Source organism: Schistocerca piceifrons, chromosome 9 (genome assembly GCF_021461385.2).
Source record: "Schistocerca piceifrons isolate TAMUIC-IGC-003096 chromosome 9, iqSchPice1.1, whole genome shotgun sequence".
Classification (NCBI taxonomy): domain Eukaryota; kingdom Metazoa; phylum Arthropoda; class Insecta; order Orthoptera; family Acrididae; genus Schistocerca; species Schistocerca piceifrons.
This window is the reverse complement of record NC_060146.1, coordinates 206,722,848-206,744,826: the sequence shown is the minus strand read 5'-3', so window position 1 is coordinate 206,744,826 and position 21,979 is coordinate 206,722,848.

The window sequence follows — 21,979 nt, the reverse complement described above, 5'->3', positions numbered from 1 at the left end:
CATTACGCTAAAATAACAACAATTCCCTTTTACTTTATCATATTGTATTACGCTTTGTTAAGAATGTTAATTGTAGATAATTATGTTACTAATTGAAATTCAATTACAACAAACTGTACCAAGAACAATGCGTTTTGGGTGGATCTTCAGTATATCACTGCCTTCAAATAGCCTACTCTGATAATACCCAAGTTACAATAATTCTTTTGCCATGAATATGATGTTTCTCATTTTTTATCGGAACGAATCACACAGTTAACAACGGGTTTTCCAGTGATTCTCAATTTTCTGGTGCTCAGAAACGGCATACATACGTATAGGCTTGAAATGAGTGCCAATATGGCGCCTCACAACTCTGTACCGAAGGGAGACGGCGTGCGTGTGACGTAGGTGGCGTTGTGCCATCTCATTGGTCAACGCTCAGACGCACGGTCAGAATATCTGACATGCCAGATATTGCTATTCCACGCTATGACGCCAGAAACTCGGCACGCTCAACGCTCAACGTTCGGATGCACGGTCCGTGTGCTGGCGGCTTTAGGTTAGTTAGGTTTAAGTAGTTCTAAGTTCTAGGGGACTGATGACCTCAGCAGTACAGTCCCATAGTGCTCAGAGCCATTTGAACCATTTTGAAGACCATCGTGTTCGGCATACGGTTTTTGGGCATCGTACTCCAACATCAAGTCGAGCAGCACTTGGCACTATCGTGACATAACGAACTGTTACAAATCCGGTACTTGAATGACAGCTCCGAGCCAGACTCCCTGTAGCATCTACTCCAATGACCTCAAACCACCGCCCTTTGCTACTTCAGTGATATCAAGGAAGAGCTCATTGCAGGACAGGATGGAGGTCTGTCGCGTGTTCCGGTGAAAGTCAGTTATGCTTCGGTACCACTGATTGCTGTGTGTTGGTTAGAAGGAGGTCTGTTGTGGGCCTGGAACACGCTACAACTGCAGTTACTGTCTGGGGTGGAATTTCGTGTGACAGCAGGAGCACTCCGTCGTTATCCCATGCATCCTGAGTTGAGTGGCGTCGCTCTTTGGACCACCTCAAGCATCATTTAGCACTAGGCACGGAAATATTTGGCTGATGAGGAGCTGCTCGACCGCTGGAACCCATTGCTGGCAGTTTCTCTTGTGCATCATAGGAAACTTAAATTTACGGTTGGTAGGACATGTTCTGAGGCATCAAGGTATCTCCACTTCAGTATTGGAGGGCAGTGTGGAGGGTAAAAATCGTAGAGGGAGACCAAGAGATGAATACATTAAACAGATTCAGAGGGATGTCGGTTGCAGTAGATACTGGGAGATGAAGAAGCTTGCACAGGATACAGTAGCATGGAGAGCTGCATCGAACTAGTCTCTGGACTGAGGACTACAACAACAACAACGTTGATTGTGAAGAACAAATTATGACAGACTTTAGTTGGAAATGGTCCGGAAGGTTATAACAGCCGGCGAATTCGCTTACTTTTATCGGCATACAACCCACATCGCTCACGGCTGTAGTTGCAACTTTACTAAATCGTACTGTGATTTCCTTTATTTTATGGTAGTGATCGTCTCTCCCTATGTAGGTCGGTGTCAACGAAATATTTTTGCATTCGGAGGAGAAAGTTGGTGATTGGAATTTCGTGAGAAGATTCCGACGTAACGAAAAACCCTTTAATGATGTTCAGCCCAAATCCTGTATCATTTCAGTGACACTCTCTCCCATATTTCGCGATAATACAAAACGTGCTGCCCTTCTTTGAACTTTTTCAATGTACTCCGTCACTCCTATCTGGTAATGATCCCACACTGCGCAGCAGTATTCTACAATGGGACAGACAAGCGTAAGGTAGGCAGTCTCCTTAGTAGATCTGAGGCATGGGGGCTTATTTAAAATGCAATAATTTTAGTAGCTGTGTGTCCGGTTACGAAGTCTCGTAACCGGTTGGCCCTGAGTAGTATTAGTACGCAATCTGGCCACATAAAATAACAATAAAGAATGAAGGGAAATTTCCGTTAACACAATTGATTAATTAAGTCCCCTGTAAGCTACGAAACAACAAAGCACAAGTGTAATTGTTCTGTGTGTAGAAGTGTGATTCAACGTACATGTATCTGGCACGGTTCTTCCACAATACGACAAGATATTTTAAACACCATTTACAATGAACTAATTGGAAAACCAGAAATACTATAATTGCACATAGAAACCAGAATTACAAGTCTAATACATGAACACGAGCCAGATGCTTTGTTGACTGAACCTGTGACCAAGAGGCACTGTCATTAAGGAATTGTGAAATAAAATATTTTTTACCTCCATATACGTTGTTGTTGTTGTTGTGGTCTTCAGTCCTGAGACTGGTTTGATGCAGCTCTCCATGCTACTCTATCCTGTGCAAGCTTTTTCATCTCCCAGTACCTACTGCAACCTACATCCTTCTGAATCTGCTTAGTGTATTCATCTCTTGGTCTCCCTCTACGATTTTTACCCTCCACGCTGCCCTCCAATACTAAATTGGTGATCCCTTGATGCCTCAGAACATGTCCTACCAACCGATCCCTTCTTCTGGTCAAGTTGTGCCACAAACTTCTCTTCTCCCCAATCCTATTCAATACTTACTCATTAGTTATGTGATCTACCCATCTAATCTTCAGCATTCTTCTGTAGCACCACATTTCGAAAGCTTCTATTCTCTTCTTGTCCAAACTATTTATCGTCCATGTTTCACTTCCATACATGGCTACACTCCATACGAATACTTTCAGAAATGACTTCCTGACACTTAAATCTATACTGGATGTTAACAAATTTCTCTTCTTCAGAAACGCTTTCCTTGCCATTGCCAGCCTACATTTTATATCCTCTCTACTTCGACCATCATCAGTTATTTTGCTCCCCAAATAGCAAAACTCCTTTACTACTTTAAGTGCCTCATTTCCTAATCTAATTCACTCAGCATCACCTGACTTAATTAGACTACATTCCATTATCCTTGTTTTGCTTTTGTTGATGTTCATCTTATACCGTCCTTTCAAGACACTGTCCATTCCATTCAACTGCTCTTCCAAGTCCTTTGCTGTCTCTGACAGAATTACAATGTCATCGGCGAACCTCAAAGTTTTTATTTCTTCTCCATGAATTTTAATACCTACTCCGAATTTTTCTTTTGTTTCCTTTACTGCTTGCTCAATATACAGATTGAACAACATCGGGGAGAGGCTACAACCCTGTCTTACTCCCTTCCCAACCACTGCTTCCCTTTCATGTCCCTCGACTCTTATAACTGCCATCTGGTTTCTGTACATTCCATATACATTGACGAAAAATACACTGTGATCATTGCAACATCTTCCATCTATACATTACACCAACCGAACAGCATCTACTGTCTCGCCCAACAGAACAACAACTGCACACGACATCCTCTGTACTAGTACTGCTCTCGACATCCTCTCAACAAGCACTGCCCACGGCAACCTCTGAACTACTACTGCCCCAGTGGAGTCGGCGGAATAATAATCTTTGGCGCAATCTCTGGCGCTGTGACTCAGTGTAGCCATCTTTCACTGTTCATTTTCTTTCTGTCAATAAAATGCAGTCTTTGGTTAGCCTTCCCCACAACATTTTCTATGTGTTCCTACCAATATAAGTTGTTTGTAATTCCAGGATATTTTGTTGAATTTACAGCCTTTAGATTTGATGGATTTATCATGTAATGGAAGTTTAACGAATTCCTTTTAGCACTCGCGTGGATGACCTCACACTATTCATTATTTAGGGTCAGTTGCCACTTTTCGCACCATTCAGATATCTTTTCTAAATCGTTTTGCAGTTTGTTTTCATCTTCTGATGACTTTATTAGTCGATAAACGACAGCATTATCTGCAAACAACCGAAGACGCCTGCTCAGATTGTCTCCCAAATCTCTTATGTAGATAAGGAACAGCAAAGGGCCTACAACACTACCTTGGGGAACGCCAGAAATCATTTCTATTTTACTCGGTGACTTTCCGTCAATTACTACGAACTGTGAAGCGTGATTCATCACTCCAAATAATTCATTTCGAGTCATCCACTGGTCAGTGGAGTAGCTCTTTGGACCACCTCAAGCATCACTCAGCACTGGGCGCGGAAATATTTGGCTGATGAGGAGCTGCTCGACTGCTGCAACCCATTGCTGGCAGCTCCTCTTGTGCAGCCGTAGTACTAGCTGGACTGCGGGCAGCACATTTAACTGAGTAGTGCCACCTTCTGCTGATTTCACGCCGTGCTTTACGACAAACCCCAACAATGGTCGACGATCAATGTGCGTCAGTATACGAGGTCTGTCTGGGCTTGGTTTAGCTACGGTTATTTCTTCGCATTTCCACATCACACTCACGACACCTACATTCGATTTCGGTACCTTTAGAAGGCTTGAAATGCCCCTGACGGAGTCGTTTTATAACATAACATCCAATGATTACTCCACGTTTGGAGTCACCTGACCTACTGATTCTGCTGTTACTGCGTCTCTACCGACAACACAACACTCCTTGCCTCCTTTTGTGTTGGTGGGCCCTCTTGTCTTGACATCTGGTGGCCATTTCCGCATTACATAGGGGTGTCCGTACATTTTCGATCAGAGAGTGTAGAACTGCCACCTCTGCAGCCAGAGTGGCCAGAGTTGTACAGTGCTCAGCTAACGCATATGGGTGTGTCATTCCGAGATGTTTGAGCTCTGTGCCAGAGGCCGTCAGCCATACTGGCTGGTGAGTGGTGGTGCGTCAGACTCTCAGCAAACCGTGACCAGATGCTTCCAGCTGGAAAACGTGCTTCCCAGCGCAACAGTGGATCACTCTCTGTATGCACGAGGAAAGTCAGAACAGCAGGGGCAACATGCTATCTCGCGTTATCTTGTTGGAAGGTGTCATCGAGAGCACGAAAAAATAGAGCACAGCCTCCGGGGTTAACAAGTTAGCGGCCGAGGTACCGATCGGAGTCTAAATTACTCATTACGTGAACCAGAGGTGATGGTGCAGTGCGCCCCAGGGGACGGGGAGGGGAGAGCGTACGGCGATCAAGCTAGCTACATGTTCCCTAGAACATACGAACCATTCTTTTATCAAAATGATGTGGAACGAATCACTTCACAGGATATGTGTAAATGATTACTGTTCACATTAATGACCATGCTACGAGTTTAGTGCTACTCGTGCATCTTAAATACAAGTGGTTTTGTCGGAGACTGCCAGTTTTTAAATAGAAACTCGTCAGTGCAGTAGAAGGAGTCATCTGGGAGAAATGATTTTAAGTTGGGTTTAAAAGTTCTTTTTTACCTGTCACACATTTTACATTCTGGGGCAAATGAGCAAAAGTTTTGTTACTGCATATTGAACTCTTTTTCTGAGCCACTGGCAAATTTAATGATGAAGTACAAAGGTCATTTTCCCTCTAGTGTTGTAGGTATAGACGTCGCCGTTTTTCCCAGATTGTGATGGATTATTTATGACGAATTTCAGTAGTGAACATCTGTTTTGTGACGGTGCAGTTAAAATGCCTAGCTCCTTGGAAAGGTATCTACACGACGCCTGTGGGTAGAGACCCCAAAGTATTCTTGCCGGTCCCTCTTGTGCAACCTGACTCGTGTAAATGAACGGTATGGTGTTTACATCTACATATGTACTCCGCAGCCAGCGGAAGGTTCGTGGGAAGAACGATTGCTGGCGAGCATCCACTTGGGCTCGAATTTCTCTAATTTTGTCTTCATGGTGTTTTCGTGAGATACACGTAGGTGGGAGCAATTGATGTATTGGCTGACTCTTGTAGGAACGTACGCTGTCGGAATTTCGGAAGTAGAGTACTCTGTGATACAGGACCCCTCTTTTGCAGCTTCTGTAGCTGACTGAGCATCTCTGTAACGGTTTCGAGCTTACTGTGTGAACCTGTAACGAAATGTGCTGCTCTTCTTTGGATCTTCTCTACTTCCTCCGTCAATTCTGTCTGGTACGGACCCCAGACTAATGAGCACTACGCAAGTACTGATTGGAAGAGAGTTATGTAAGCTACTTCTCCTGCGAGTGGATTATATTTCCTGAGAATTCTTCCAATGAACCACAGTCTGTCATGTGTCATCCCTCCGTTAATCGCTACGTACGAACACTCCTAGGCATTTTATGATTATTGCACTGCACTCGTGTTGTCATACAATAGCGGGTCCTTCTGTCGATGTATACGCAGTAAGTTACATTTTTCTATGTTTAGGGTCAATTTCCACTTCCTGCACCAAAAGTCGATACCCTGGAAATCTTCCTGCATTTTGCTACAATTTTCTACCGCGGCGACTTTTCTGTATTCAACAGCTTGACGCGCTAAAGGTCACATGGAACACTTCCGACGTGAGAAAAGTCGTGGGCTAGCGATATGCAGATATACACATGGCGGTAGCATCGCATACAGAAGGTATAAAAGGACAGTGCATTGCACGAACTCCGTGGTTATCCCACGCATCCTGGGAGTGCAAGTTTATACGTCAGTCTGGTGATTCGACCTGCTGTGCTGCAGTTCGTGTACAGCATTCCTGGAGGTGCATCCCAAAAGGATAACACCCCCCACCCCCCAACTACTTCTGATGTAATCCAACACGCTGTACAGAACGCCGACACATCGCCTTGGTCTGCTCGATCTCCAGATCTCTCTCCAATCGAGCTCACATGGGACAACGTCTCTAGCGTCATCCACCAACAGCGTTAACGGTCCCTCTATTGAACGAGCGTGTGCAACAGGCATGGGACTCCATTCCATAAACTGACATACGGCATGGAAGTGTAACGGGACATCTTCCTCTAGCGTTAGTTTTCCTCAACAGTAGCTGTCGATACCAGTATTATTTTTCGGATTTTGGATGGGTCAATATTATCTCAGTTGTTTTTCTGAAAGCTTTCATATAATTTTATACACAACATGTTGTATATCAAGCTAAAATTTATGAAAAGGAATCGCTTTATTTTCGACGTTACAGTCGATAAGTACTAGCTCTGAATGTACACTTAAAATTTTTTTTTAGAAACATTTGAAATTACGATTTGTTTGGCACACTTAAAATTTCTGTTATTAATTGCGTAATCTAGCACTGTTTACTATGTTTATTTCTGAATTGATTTATGAAATAGTAATCAAAATTATTAGAAATTCATTTGTCAAGAAAAACTGTAAACCCTTTGGAATATATTTATTATCGCAGAGAGAAGTAATAGTAAGAATTCCTCTGTTGTTATCAGACGTATTTTTGTATTTTGGGCGAACAATGTAATTTCCGCTGTGTTAATGCGAAAATTTAAAAGACTGTATGATATGTGACAAAATATATTAATGTAACAATAAAAATTCTGCTACAACAATGTTCAAATTTATTTAGACCAATTCAACCAAGAGGACCTAAAATGTGAGAATTTCAGCTTCAAGGATCAGACCCCTAGACAGGAAGAACTGGAGCCGACTCTTAACGAAAAAGGGTTCAAATGGCTCTGAGCACTATGGGACTTAACTTCTAAGGTCATCAGTCCTCTAGAACTTAGAACTACTTAAACCTAACTGACCTAAGGACATCACACACACCCATGCCTGAGGTAGGATTCGAACCTGCGACCGTAGCGGTCGCGCGGTTGCAGACTGTAGCGCCTAGAACCGCTCGGCCACCTCGGCCGGCTCTACACGAAAAGCTAAGTAAACTAGCAAGTTTACTGTAATCTTCGCTCCTCTCAAACTTTTCATAAAAGACATTGCTTATTGTGGACAATAACTGGAATTAGGAAGGAAGGGGGATATTACAAACTCCTCCCCACAAATTGACACTCGGTGGCTGGACAACACAACGCACATTTGCATTTACGCATTCAACATTCTGGAGGTTGCACCGGCCATTAATGTACTTGCATTTCACGTTTGCTACGGCTTATCTCGCGCTTACGTTAACCTGTGATCCTGAAATGTTAATAACTTAAATACACTACTGGCCATTAAAATTGCTACACCAAGAAGAAATGCAGATGATAAACGGGTACTCATTGGACAAATATATTATACTAGAACTGACATGTGCTTACATTTTGACGCAATTTGGGTGCATAGATCCTCAGAAATCAGTACCCAGAACAACCACCTCTGGCCGTAATAAAGGCCTTGATACGCCTGGGCATTGAGTCAAACAGAGCTTGGATGGCGTGTACGGGTACAGCTGCCCATGCAGCATCAACACGATACCACAGTTAATCAAGAGTAGTGACTGGCGTATTGTGACGAGCCAGTTGCTCGACCACCATTGAACAGAGAGAGGTTTAGAGAATGTGCTGGCCAGGGCAGCAGTCGAACAGTTTCTGTATCCAGAAAGGCCCGTACAGGACCTGCAACATGCGGTCCTGCATTATCCTGCTGAAATGTAGGGTTTCGCAGGGATCAAATGAAGGTAGAGCCAAGGGTCGTAACACATCTGAAATGTAACGTCCACTGTTCAAAGTGCCGTCAATGCGAACAAGAGGTGACCGAGACGTCTAACCAATGGCACCCCATACCATCACGCCGGGTGATACGCCAGTACGGCTATGACGAATACATGCTTCCAATGTGCGTTCACTGCGATGTCGCCAAACACGGATCTGACCATCACGATGCTGTAAACAGAATCTGGATTCATCCGAAAAAATGACGTTTTGCCATTTGTGCACCCAGGTTCGTCGTTGAGTACACCGTCACAGGCGCTCCTGTCTGTGATGCAGTGTCAAGGGTAACCGCACCCACGGTCTCCGAGCTGATAGTCCACGCTGCTGCAAACGTCGTCGAACTGTTCGTGCAGATGGTTGTTGTCTTACAAACGTCCCCATCTGTTGACTCAGGGATCGTGACGTGGCTGCACGATCCGTTACAGCCGTGCGGATAAGATGCCAGTCATTTCGACTACAAGTGATACGAGGCCGTTGGGATCCAGCACGGCGTTCCGTGTTACCCTCCTGAACCCACCGATTCCATATTCTGCTAACAGTCATGGGATCTCGACCAACACGAGTAGCAATGTCACGATGCGATAATCCACAATCGCGATAGGCTACAATCCGACCTTTATCAAAGTCGGAAACGTGATGGTACGCATTTCTCCTCCTTACGCGAGGCATCACAACAACGTTTCACCAGGCAACGCCGGTCAACTGCTGTTTGTGTATGAGAAATCAGTCGGAAACTTTCGTCACGCCAGCAGCTTGTAGGTGTCGCCACCGGCGCCAACCTTGTGTGAATGCTCTGAAAAGCTAATCATTTGCATATCACAGCATCTTCTTCCTGTCGGTTAAATATCGCGTCTGTAGCACGTCATCTTCGTGGTGTAGCAGTTTTAATGGCCAGTAGTGTAGGTTACCTAGACAAATATATATGTCCGAAATTTTATTACTTTACATTAATTATTTTTTCTGTCAGTGTACTTTGCTCACAATTCCAATGTGTCTATCGCATTCGATTGAAAATTTCAGGCACGTCCCCGATAGCTTGTAAGTGTCTGCGGATGGGCGTATGTTGTTGGACGCTGCGATAGCATCGATAGTGGCCTAACGAGGCGTTAACGGCGGAGGACGGCGAGGTTTTCCTGCTTCCTCCCTGCCCGCCTCAAGATGGGGAGCAGTGCGGTGGAGGAAGGTGCTGTCGTTAAATAGGAGATACTGGACGAGCTATTAGGTTGTTGCATAAGTTCGTAGCGTTTTTCTTTTTCATGTTACTATTCCTGTTGCTATGGGTTTACTTGTTGATCGTCTATTTTTATTTGCTGTTTGTTGCTATTTGAATTTACATTTTGTCATTTGGAGGTAGTGGGTGGAGCTGTGAATGCTACAAAATGGAATGTCACGTGGAGAAATAGGAACATTTCCGGCTAATTCTGGTTGAGATCAGTAGAAGGGTGGCAGGAGCGGAGGCAGCTAGAAACATTAGCACCGTGCGTGGGGATAATGTGGTTGGACAGACGACGGCGAGAAAATGGTTTTCTCGTTTTAAGGAGGAACGTTTTGACATTAGTGACTCTTCATTTTCAGGAAGTTCTTCGGGGTTTGATGAAGTTCGTTGAAACGCATTAATCCACAATTATCCACGTCAGTGTACTCGAGAACTGGAAAAAATGGTGTACTGCGATCATTGCACCATCGTGCAATACAATGGGGAAGGTTAAAAAATCAGTTATGGGTACCGCATGCCCTAAGCCAAACTCTCAGAAATCAACGTGTGGCCATATGTACATCCCTGCTTGCCCGTCACCAGTTTGCTCGTGAACGACAACGATCATTCCCTTCCTGTATCGTTAATGTTGAACTGGCTGAAGCCGACTTCGGGAGGATAAGTTTGGATTCCGTAGAAATGTAGGATCACGTGAGGCAATACTGACTCTACGGCTGGCCCCTGTGACAGAGCGGTTCTAGGCGCTTCAGTCCGGAACCGCGCTGCTGCTACGGTCGCAGAATCGAATCCTGCCTCAGGCATGGATGTGTGTGATGTCCTTAGGTTAGTTAAGTTCAAGTGTTGTAAGTCTAGGGGACTGATGACCTCAGATGTTAAGTCCCATAGTGCTTAGAGCCATTTGAACCATTTTGACCCTACGACTTATCTTAGAACATAGATTGAGGAAAGGCAAACCTACGTTTCTAGCTGTCGTAGACTTAGAGAAGGCTTTTGACAATGTTGATTGGAATACTCTCTTTCAAATTCTGAAGGTGGCAGGCATCAAATACAGGGAGCGAAACGCTATTTGCCATTTGTACAGAAACCAGATGGCAGTTATAAGAGTCGAGGGACGTCAAAGGGAAGCAGTGGTTGGGAAGGGAGTGAGACAGAGTTGTAGCCTATCGCCGATGTTACTCAATGTGTATACTAAGCAAGCAGTAAAGAAAACAAAAGAAAAATTGGGAGTAGGAATTAAAATCCACGGAGAAGAAATAAAAACTTTGAGGTTTGCCGATGACATTGTATTTCTGTCAGAGACAGCAAAGGACCTGGAAGAGCAGTTGAACGGAATTGACAATGTCTTGAAAGGAGGATATAAGATGAACAGAAAAAGCAAAACGAGGATAAAGGGATGTATTCTAATTAAACCAGTTGATGCCGAGGGAATTAGATTAACAAATGAGAGACTTGAAGAAGTAGATGACTTTTGCTATTTGGGGAGCAAAATGACTGATGATGGTCGAAGTAGAGAGGATATAAAATATAGACTGGCAATGACAAGGAAAGCGTTTTTCAAGAAGAGAAATTTGTTAACATCGAGTATAGATTTAAGTGTCAGGAAGACTTTTCTGAAACTATTTATATGGAGTTTAGCCATGTATGGAAGTGAAACATGGACGATAACTATTTTAGACAAGAAGAGAATAGAAGCATTTGAAATGTGGTGCTACAGAAGAATGCCGAAGATTAGACGGGTAGATCACGCAACTAATGAGGAGGTACTGAACAGAATTGGGGAGAAGAGGAATTTGTGGCACAACTTGACTAGAAGAAGGGACCGGTGGGTAGGACATGTTCTGAGGCATCAATGGATCACCAAATTAATACTTGAGGGCAGAGTGGAGGGTAAAAATCGTAGAGGGAGACTAAGATATGATACACTAAGCATATTCAGGAGGATGTATGTTGAAATAGTCACTTGGAGATGAAGAATCTTGCGCAGGATAGAGTAGCATGGACGGCCGCATCAAACCAGTCTCCAGACGGAAGACGACAAGAACAACAATCATTAGCGTTGACGAGAAACGGTGTCTTAATGCCGACGTAAGAAAAGCATAGGAATGGCTGAGCCCAAACAAAGCGGTAACTCCCCATACAAAGACTTCCGCCCATCCACAAAAGATAAAGTTACGCAGCTGTTGCAACAGCAAGGTCTGGTGTACTACGAATAACCATCACTGCTGTCATTTATTGTCAGCAACTGAGACGCCTTGCAGACGCAGTCCAATAAAACGACCAGGAAGACTGCGTGAAGTGATGCTAACTGCCACAGCCAGCATTCTGCAAGAATGCAGCCTTCATGAAAGTTCCTTCACACATGAAAATGGGTTCCGAACGTGGCTCGACGAGTTTTCGCCTGAAAGCCAAGTGATTTCCACAGTCGCGGGAATCGAAAAGTTACCCTAGCGTTGGCAGACTGATGTAAATTGTGAAGGAGAATATATTACTAATGGGTTGGGTTGATTTGGGGGCGGAGATCAAACTGCGAGGTCATCAGTCTCATTGGAGTAGGGAAGGATGGGGAAGGAAGTCGGCCGTGTCCTATCAGAGGAACTGTCCCGGCATTTGCTCGAAGCGATTTAGGTAAATCACAGAAAACCTAAACCAGGATGGCCGAACGCGGATTGAACCGTCGTCCCCCCTAATGTGAGTCCAGTTTACTAACCACTGCGCCACCTCGCTCGGTCTATTACTAATGACTAAAGACTCTGTTATGTGCATCTGTTGTGATTATTAGGCTAATGGGAAAACGCTACGAGCTTATGCACCAATTTAATGCAATACAGAGCAGTGAGAACTCACTGAAACTGTCTACTGGACCAGGATCTGAATCCCGAACATTGCCGATTAGTTCGGCCGACAGCTTATGTTAGTCACACCGAGCCCCGGGTCCTCCGTCACTTTCTCACCTGTATCTGTCTCGAAAAGAACGTGGCGACTACTGTAGGCTCTTTCCTCAGTTTTGGAATAATCAGACAAATATTACGAATATATGAGATGAAAAGAGAAAGTTCTATTACAACTCTAAATAATTTGTAGTGACTTTGAAAAGCAGGATTACAAATACTCCGCAGAACTTCAAATAAATTCAGCAAAACATTTCAATTAACTCTCGACGACTGTCATTGAGTATAAGCAGAATACTGAAGTATTGTTCTATGTATGTTAGCCCAGTTCTCAGCCATATCTGTAACTTTTCCTTTAGGAGTGGTCGGTTTCCTGACCGATTAAAGTACTCGGTAGTGAAGCCACTTTATAAAAAGGGAGACATTGATAATGTTGAGAATTTTAGACCTATTTCTATGCCATCGGTGTTTACTAAAGTTATCGAGAAGGTTGTATATACAAGGTTACTGGAGCATTTAAATTCACATAATTTGCTGTCAAATGTTCAGTTTGGTTTTAGAAATGGTTTAACAACTGAAAATGCTATATTCTCTTTTCTCTGTGAGATTTTGGACGGATTAAATAGAAGGTTCCGAACGCTAGGTGTTTTCTTTGATTTAACGAAGGCTTTTGACTGTGTTGACCACAAAATATTACTGCAGAAGTTGGACCATTATGGAGTAAGGGGAGTAGCTTACAATTGGTTCGCCTCTTACTTTAAGAACAGAAAACAGAAGGTTATTCTCCGCAATATTGAGAGTGGTAGTGATGTTCAGTCCCAATGGGGCACTGTTAAGTGGGGCGTTCCCCAAGGGTCGGTGCTGGGGCCACTGCTGTTTCTTATTTATATAAATGATATGCCTTCTAGTATTACAGGCGATTCAAAAATATTTCTGTTTGCTGATGACACCAGCTTGATAGTGAAGGATCTTGTGTGTAATATTGAAACAGTAACAAATAATGTAGTTCATGAAATAACTTCGTGGCTTGTGGAAAATAATTTGATGCTAAATCACAGTAAGACTCAGTTTTTACAGTTTTTAACTCACAATTCAACAAGAACCGATATTTTGATCAGACAGAGTAGGCATCTTATAAGCGAGACGGAACAGTTCAAGTTCCTAGGCGTTCGGATAGATAGTAAGCTGTTGTGGAAAGCCCATGTCCAGGATCTTGTTCAGAAGCTAAATGCTGCTTTATTTACCATTAGAACAGTATCTGAAATAAGTGACACTTCAACACGAAAATTAGTCTACTTAGCATATTTTCATACGCTTATGTCGCATGGTATTATTTTTTGGGGTAATTCTTCTGATTCAAAAAGGGTATTTTTGGCTCAAAAACGGACTGTTCGAGCTATATGTGGTGTAAGTTCGAGAACCTCTTGTCGACCCCTATTCAAAAATCTGGGAATTCTGACATTGCCCTCACAGTATATATTTTCTTTAATGTCGTTTGTTGTTAGCAATATTAGCCTATTCCCAAGAGTTAGCAGCTTTCACTCAGTTAATACTAGGCAGAAATCAAATCTGCATGTAGAATGCACTTCCTTGACTCTTGTGCAGAAAGGAGTGCACTATTCTGCTGCGTCAGTTTTCAATAAGCTACCTCAAGAACTCAAAAATCATAGCAGTAGCCCAAACTCTTTTAAGTCTAAACTGAAGAGTTTCCTCATGGCTCACTCCTTCTATTCTGTCGAGGAGCTCCTGGAAGAGCTAAAAAATTAAGCAAATTCCAGTGTTACATTGTTGATTTTCTTCATTTAAACTTACTACTTGTCACCTGAATATGTTTTTTTATATTACATTTTATCTGTTTCTAATATCGTGTTATAATTTCATTTATTGACTCGTTCCATGACCATGGAGACTTCTCCTTAATTTGGTCCCACGGAACAATAAATAAATAAGTGTGAAAGATAAACACAACTTTTACAATGAGATGCTCTGAGCAGCTGAAGTACTTAAAAGTGGAGAAACATACACCGCATTTGCAAACCACCTCATATAACAGAAATACCAGTAAGCAGCAATGATAATTTGTAGATAGCTAATTCTCACCTATCACAACCTAAAAATGAGCCACTAAAACTTACGCAGCGAGATTGACGTACACCGCCTTTCTCACCTGAACACACAATTTTTTCAGTTCGTAATCTAGAGCTAAAATTTTCAATACCGTTTGTTCGTGTCATGCTGCATCAAGTACAGACATGAGACTGAAATGGCTAGGCGGCCACAGAACATGATCTGTGGAATATAACTTTCAGTTAATTATTACTGAATTATGAAGTTGTTCTTGCTGTTTCCAATAAAGTAGCGATTACAGACCATTGATTACGATGCATACCCTCGTTATTATCTTTCACATGTTCAGGATGCCACCAATTCCTTTGTTGTACTAAACTTCAAATTTTTCTCACACTCTTCCTCTTGCGTGGCGAACGTCGGCCGTTTCGACTGAAGAAAACAAACTGAATTCCACTGACCAACGTCCGAAGTCCGTATGTTCAGGCGTTGAGGATCGGTTGCTCCGAGACTGCGCACGTACTAGTGTACTGTTCTGAAAAGATCGGCCGTCTTCTGCCGAAGTCTGTCGTCAATGCTACTTCGCCCTCAGCTTCAAAACGGCGCACTCTCTGCTGCGGAGTGAGATATTCGTTCTGGCATAGCAGCGGCGTATAATGGGGACATACACCCATTATTTCAGAGCTTTTGCTCATTTGCGCCCTCTTGTAGCACACACTTAGATTAATACACTGAAGAGCCAAAGAAACTGGTACACCAGCCTAATATCGTGTAGGGTTCCCGCTGTAACGTTCTTTATTAAAAAGCTTTAAGATTGCGTTGAATGAATGTCTGATCAGTGGAATGGGTACTGAACTCGAATTATTGTGTAGCGTGTTGTAAGTGCAAGTGGTGTACTTACTCTCTGTTATTGCTAGCAAAAACTTTATACGAATTGATTGGGCAATGCAACTCCCAATACCAATAAAGAAATACAATCACTGCAGAATAGATTCAGCCCCTTACGCACTGAAGCATCTGGCCCTGTTCAAAACTGATATCCTTGGTCCCTGTGCACATATCAAATTAAATTGTCTTAGCTCTAAAGCAGCAAAGGTGAAATGTGATATGTTCTGGTCTCTCACAAAAAATATGAATGCTTGCTACAGGCTCAGCAGTTGAACAATGGTGAAATGTACATGAAATTCTTTTGGCTGATAAACGAGAACATGTAAGAAAATCCATCTTCTTTAAAAAATGTATGACCTGAACAGGGAGGTGGTACTGATTATGGTGAATAACACTGACATTTTGAGCAAAATTTTATTGCAAGTTAACTTTGTCTTTTCAAAGACATCTGACAATTGAAGTTACATTACTCACAAGTGATTCACAAACAATGGGATTTGAATAGCGAGTATTATCTAACTTCACTAACCCAACATGTATGCAAATCATCAAATTATCATCATCATCATCTGTGAACAAATCTTAGAAACATTACAAAGTGCAATATCTAAGTAGCCTTTTTACCAAAACAGTTTACGTACATTCTGGGGTTACTCATCAATTACAAATTATCAGCCAACTCATCTATATTAACGCACTGGCAAAACCAGAAATCATAATTATTTAACATCTTTACCTTGCTTACATGAAGACTTCTGCTTCCATGTTCAACAATACTAACATACCTAAATTAATCTACCACATGGTGGCTTCACACAGCACACCACAAATCTGCCAACTCCATCGTCTATCCCCTCACAGACAGCTCCCTACAACTGAGCGCCAAGCTCTCTCTTGCTCCAACACTGCAGGGTGTCCCACTCAAACCTCCCTGATTTCAAAGGCCCAGGAAAAAAACACACAGTAGATACGTCAGTGAAAAATACACCACATTGTAGAGCATCTCAAAGAACTTATTTATTTATCATCAATACACTCCTGCATGTGAAACATTTGTAGCACGAAGAATATCGAGCCTATATTCAATTTCTTGCCAAATTTTTTGTAACACTTCCTCTGTTATTGTTGCAATCGCATTGCTGATATGATGTGGCAACGTAGAGATATTGTCCACTTTGGTCGCTAACACGTGGTCCTTGACGAATCCCGACATGAAGAAATCAAGCGGCATGATGTCGGGTGAACGTGGTGGCCAGGCAGTGGGTCCTCCACGTCTGATCCAACGACTGGGAAATTCCCTGTCCAGGAACTTGCGAACAGCCGTTGACCAATGCGGCGGAGCTCCATCTTGTTGAAAAACGATGTTGGGTTGCAAGTCTTGTATCTGAGGGTACACAAACTGCTCCAACATATCCAGACACACTGACCCATTCACTGTTTGTTCGGCAAAGAAGAACGGGCCAACAATCATGTTGTGCTTTAGCCCGCACCAGAAGTTTAGTAAAGGGCTGTCACGAACATGTTCAGTGACTACGTGCGGATTTTTTGAACCCCAAATCCGAACATTAAACCTATTAACCCTCCCTGATAGATGAAAGGTTGCCTCATCTGAGAATAAACATCTTTCCAAGAAGCTGACATCCATATCAATAAGCTGCAGCATATCCACAGTTAATTGTTGTCAGCACGGTTTGTCGTTTGACGTCAGATGTTGCAGAATTTGCACACATACGAAGACACTAGTGAGCTACACGATGCAATGTTGATCGAGGTACATCAAGTTGCCTAGATGCTTGACGAATTGACATACGTGGGCTTCTGAGAAACGTTTGTCTGATGTCCTCAACTGTCTCTTCTGAAACTTCATAACGTTCACCGCCAGAATGTTTCAGAACACTTTCTGTTGCCAGAAACTTCCTCTGTCATTCCTTAATTGTTTTCACATCAGGTGGATCACATTCATACACACGACGATATTGCTTTGAACAGTAATTGGCGATTTTGTTTCTGCAAACCACACTACTGCTGTGGAGTCGCCGTTTTCACTTCATACGACCATACTGCACACTGGCGACAATACTTATCACTTCTGACGCGAGAATGTAAATTCTTTGAGGCGCTCTACTGTGTGGTGCATTTTTTACTGTCGTATCTACTGTGGTTTTTCTCTGCCGGGTCCTTGAAATCAGGGAGGTTTGAGTGGGACACCCAGTATAATAATCTCAGACCAGAAGTAGTGTCTCTGGGTTTGCAATACAAAATCATTTATAAAATCGTTTATAAAATCATATTCGGGTCCCACATACAAATGTGCCCTAGTATACTCCTTTCAACGCGAGCATGCAGAAGTGCCGCAACATGATGTGGCATGTACTCGACTAATGTCTGGTCTCTGAAGTATGAATCCTGCAGGGCTGTCCATAAATCCGTAAGACTACGAGGGGTGAAGATCTCTTCTGAATGGCACGTTGCAAGGCATCCTATATATGCTAAATAATGATCATGTCTGGGGAGCTTGGTGGCCAGAGGAAGTGTTTAAACTCCAAAGAGTTTTCGTGGAGCTGTGGCAATTCTGGACGTGTGGAGCGTCGCATTGTCCTGATGGAATTGCCCAAGTCAGTCGGATTGCAAAATGGACATGGATGGATGCACATGATCAGACAGGATGCTTATGTACGTGTCACCTGTCAGAGTCGTAGCGAGACATATGGGGGGTCCCATACCACTCGAACTTCACACGCCTCACACCATTACAGAACCTCCAACGGCTTCAACAGTCCTCTGCTGACATGTAGGGTTGATGAATTCAAGAGGTTGTCTCCATACCTGTACATGTCCATCCACTCGATTCAATTTGAAACGAGACTCGTCTGACCAGGCAATATGTTTCCAGTCTTCAACAGTCCATTGTCAGTGTTGACAGTCCCAGGCGAGATGAAAAGCTTTGTGTCGTGCAGTCATCAACGGTACATGAGCGGGTCTTCAGCTCTGAAGGCCCATATCGATGGTGTTTCGTCGAGTGGTTCACAAGCTGACGCTTCTTGATGGCCCAGCATTGAAATCTGCAACAATTTGCGGAAAGGTGCCACATCGAAAAATTCTCTTCAGTCATTGATGGTCCCATTCTTGTAGGATCTTCAGGATCTTTTTCTGTCTGCAGCGACGTTAGAGATTTGATGTTTTAACGGATTCCTGATATTCACGGTACACTTGTGAAATGGTCGTATGAGAAAATCCTCACTTCATCTCTACCTCAGAGATGCTGTGTCGCATCGCTCGTGCGCCAACTATAATACCACATTCAAACTCACTTAAATCTTGATAACCTGTCCTGTAGCAACAGTAACCAATCTAACAACTACGCCAGGCTCTTGTCTTATATAGCCGTTGCTGACCGCTGCGCCGTATTCTGCCTGTTTATATGTCTGCATTTGAATGCGCATGCCTATACCAGTTTCTTTGGCACTTCAGTATATATGGTACCATAGGACAATGTGCTACTCAAGTGTTTGTGAGAAATTGAGGTCCGAATTGCTATGAGCCTGTAGGATGCCAATCTAGAGCGCTAAACTTTGAGGAGTGACTACACCTATATTGGATGTGTAATTCTCCTGATCCGATGTCGGGCTGCCATCGGATGTTGCCGAAATGAAAAGAAGAATCGAGACTACACTGTAAGCGTGTATAAGTGAAGTGGAAACGCAATATGATACCAACCCGTAATGTCCGATTGTGGATTGACGAGTTGATGGCCCAAACATATTTGTTTCCATTCCAATGTCTCAACCCGATGGCACATAATGACAACGAAAATTGAAAAAGGGTTGTTGACTCTTCTACTGGAGAGTGACCCTCGCCTATCAGACCAGATGAACAAATACTGGACACCACACCTGAGCTACGGGAGGCCATTGGAGAGAAATATACACTCCTGGAAATTGAAATAAGAACACCGTGAATTCATTGTCCCAGGAAGGGGAAACTTTATTGACACATTCCTGGGGTCAGATACATCACATGATCACACTGACAGAACCACAGGCACATAGACATAGGCAACAGAGCATGCACAATGTCGGCACTAGTACAGTGTATATCCACCTTTCGCAGCAATGCAGGCCGCTATTCTCCCATGGAGACGATCGTAGAGATGCTGGATGTAGTCTTGTGGAACGGCTTGCCATGCCATTTCCACCTGGCGCCTCAGTTGGACCAGCGTTCGTGCTGGACGTGCAGACCGCGTGAGACGACGCTTCATCCAGTCCCAAACATGCTCAATGGGGGACAGATCCGGAGATCTTGCTGGCCAGGGTAGTTGACTTACACCTTCTAGAGCACGTTGGGTGGCACGGGATACATGCGGAACCGTAGCGGTCGCGCGGTTTCAGACTGTAGCGCCTAGAACCACTCGGCCACCGAGACCGGCTCTACACGAAAAGCTAAGTAAACTAACAAGTTTATTGTAATCTTCTCTCCTCTCAAACTTTTCATAAAAGACATTGCTTATTGTGGACAATAACTGGAATTAGGAAGGAAGAGGGAGATTACAAACTCCACCCCACAAATTGACACTCGGTGGCTGGACAACACAACGCACATTTGCATGTACGCATTCAACATTCTGGCGGTTGCACCGGCTATTAATGTACTTGTATTTCACGTTTGCTACGGCTTATCTCGCGCTTACGTTAACCTGTGATCATGAAATGTTAATAACTTAAATACACTACTGGCCATTAAAATTGCTACACCAAGAAGAAATGCAGATGATAAACGGGTACTCATTGGACGAATATATTATACTAGAACTGACATGTGCTTACATTTTCACGCAATTTGGGTGCATAGATCCTCAGACATCAGTACCCAGAACAACCACCTCTGGCCATAATAACGGCGTTGATACGCCTGGGCATTGAGTCAAACAGAGCTTGGATGGCGTGTACAGGTACAGCTGACCATGCAGCTTCAACACGATACCACAGTTAATCAAGAGTAGTGACTGGCGTATTGTGACGAGCCAGTTGCTCGACGACCCTTGACCAGAGAGAGATCTAGAGAATGTGCTGGCCAGGGCAGCAGTCGAACAGTTTCTGTATCCAGAAAGGCCCGTACAGGACCTGCAACATGCGGTCCTGCATTATCCTGCTGAAATGTAGGGTTTCGCAGAGATCAAATGAAGGTAGAGCCAAGGGGGACAGATCCGGAGATCTTGCTGGCCAGGGTAGTTGACTTACACCTTCTAGAGCACGTTGGGTGGCACGGGATACATGCGGACGTGCATTGTCCTGTTGGAACAGCAAGTTCCCTTGCCGGTCTAGGAATGGTAGAACGATGGGTTCGATGACGGTTTGGATGTACCGTGCACTATTCGGTGTCCCCTCGACGATCACCAGTGGTGTACGGCCAGTGTAGGAGATCGCTCCCCACACCATGATGCCGGGTGTTGGCCCTGTGTGCCTCGGTCGTATGCAGTCCTGGTGTGGCGCTCACCTGCACGGCGCCAAACACGCATACGACCATCATTGGCACCAAGGCAGAAGCGACTCTCATCGCTGAAGACGACACATCTCCATTCGTCCCTCCATTCACGCCTGTCGCGACACCACTGGAGGCGGGCTGCACGATGTTGGGGCGTGAGCGGAAGACGGCCTAACGGTGTGCGGGACCGTAGCCCAGCTTCATGGAGACGGTTGCGAATGGTCCTCGCCGATACCCCAGGAGCAACAGTGTCCCTAATTTGCTGGGAAGTGGCGGTGCGGTCCCCTACGGCAATGCGTAGGGTCCTACGGTCTTGGCGTGCATCCGTGCGTCGCTGCGGTCCGGTCCCAGGTCGACGGGCACGTGCACCTTCCGCCGACCACTGGCAACAACATCAATGTACTATGGAAACCTCACGCCCCACGTGTTGAGCAATTCGGCGGTACGTCCACCCGGCCTCCCGCATGCCCACTATATGCCCTCGCTCAAAGTCCGTCAACTGCACATACGGTTCACGTCCACGCTGTCGCGGCATGCTACCAGTGTTAAAGACTGCGATGGAGCTCCGTATGCCACGGCAAACTGGCTGACACTGACGGCGGCGGTGCACAAATGCTGCGCAGCTAGCGCCATTCGACGGCCAACACCGCGGTTCCTGGTGTGTCCGCTGTGCCGTGCGTGTGATCATTGCTTGTACAGCCCTCTCGCAGTGTCCGGAGCAAGTATGGTGGGTCTGACACACCGGTGTCAATGTGTTCATTTTTCCATTTCCAGGAGTGTATATCATCAAATGGCAAGCCAGTGATCTGGTTCATGGAGCACAGTTTCAGTTGCTGGTTGCCTATCTGCCGGCTTCCAGGGCCAACAAAAGTTTAATTTTCACCATTTCATATAAACTCTATGACAAAAAAAGACGCACAACGAAGGAATTAGACATATGGGACGAAAATCGGTAGATGTAATGT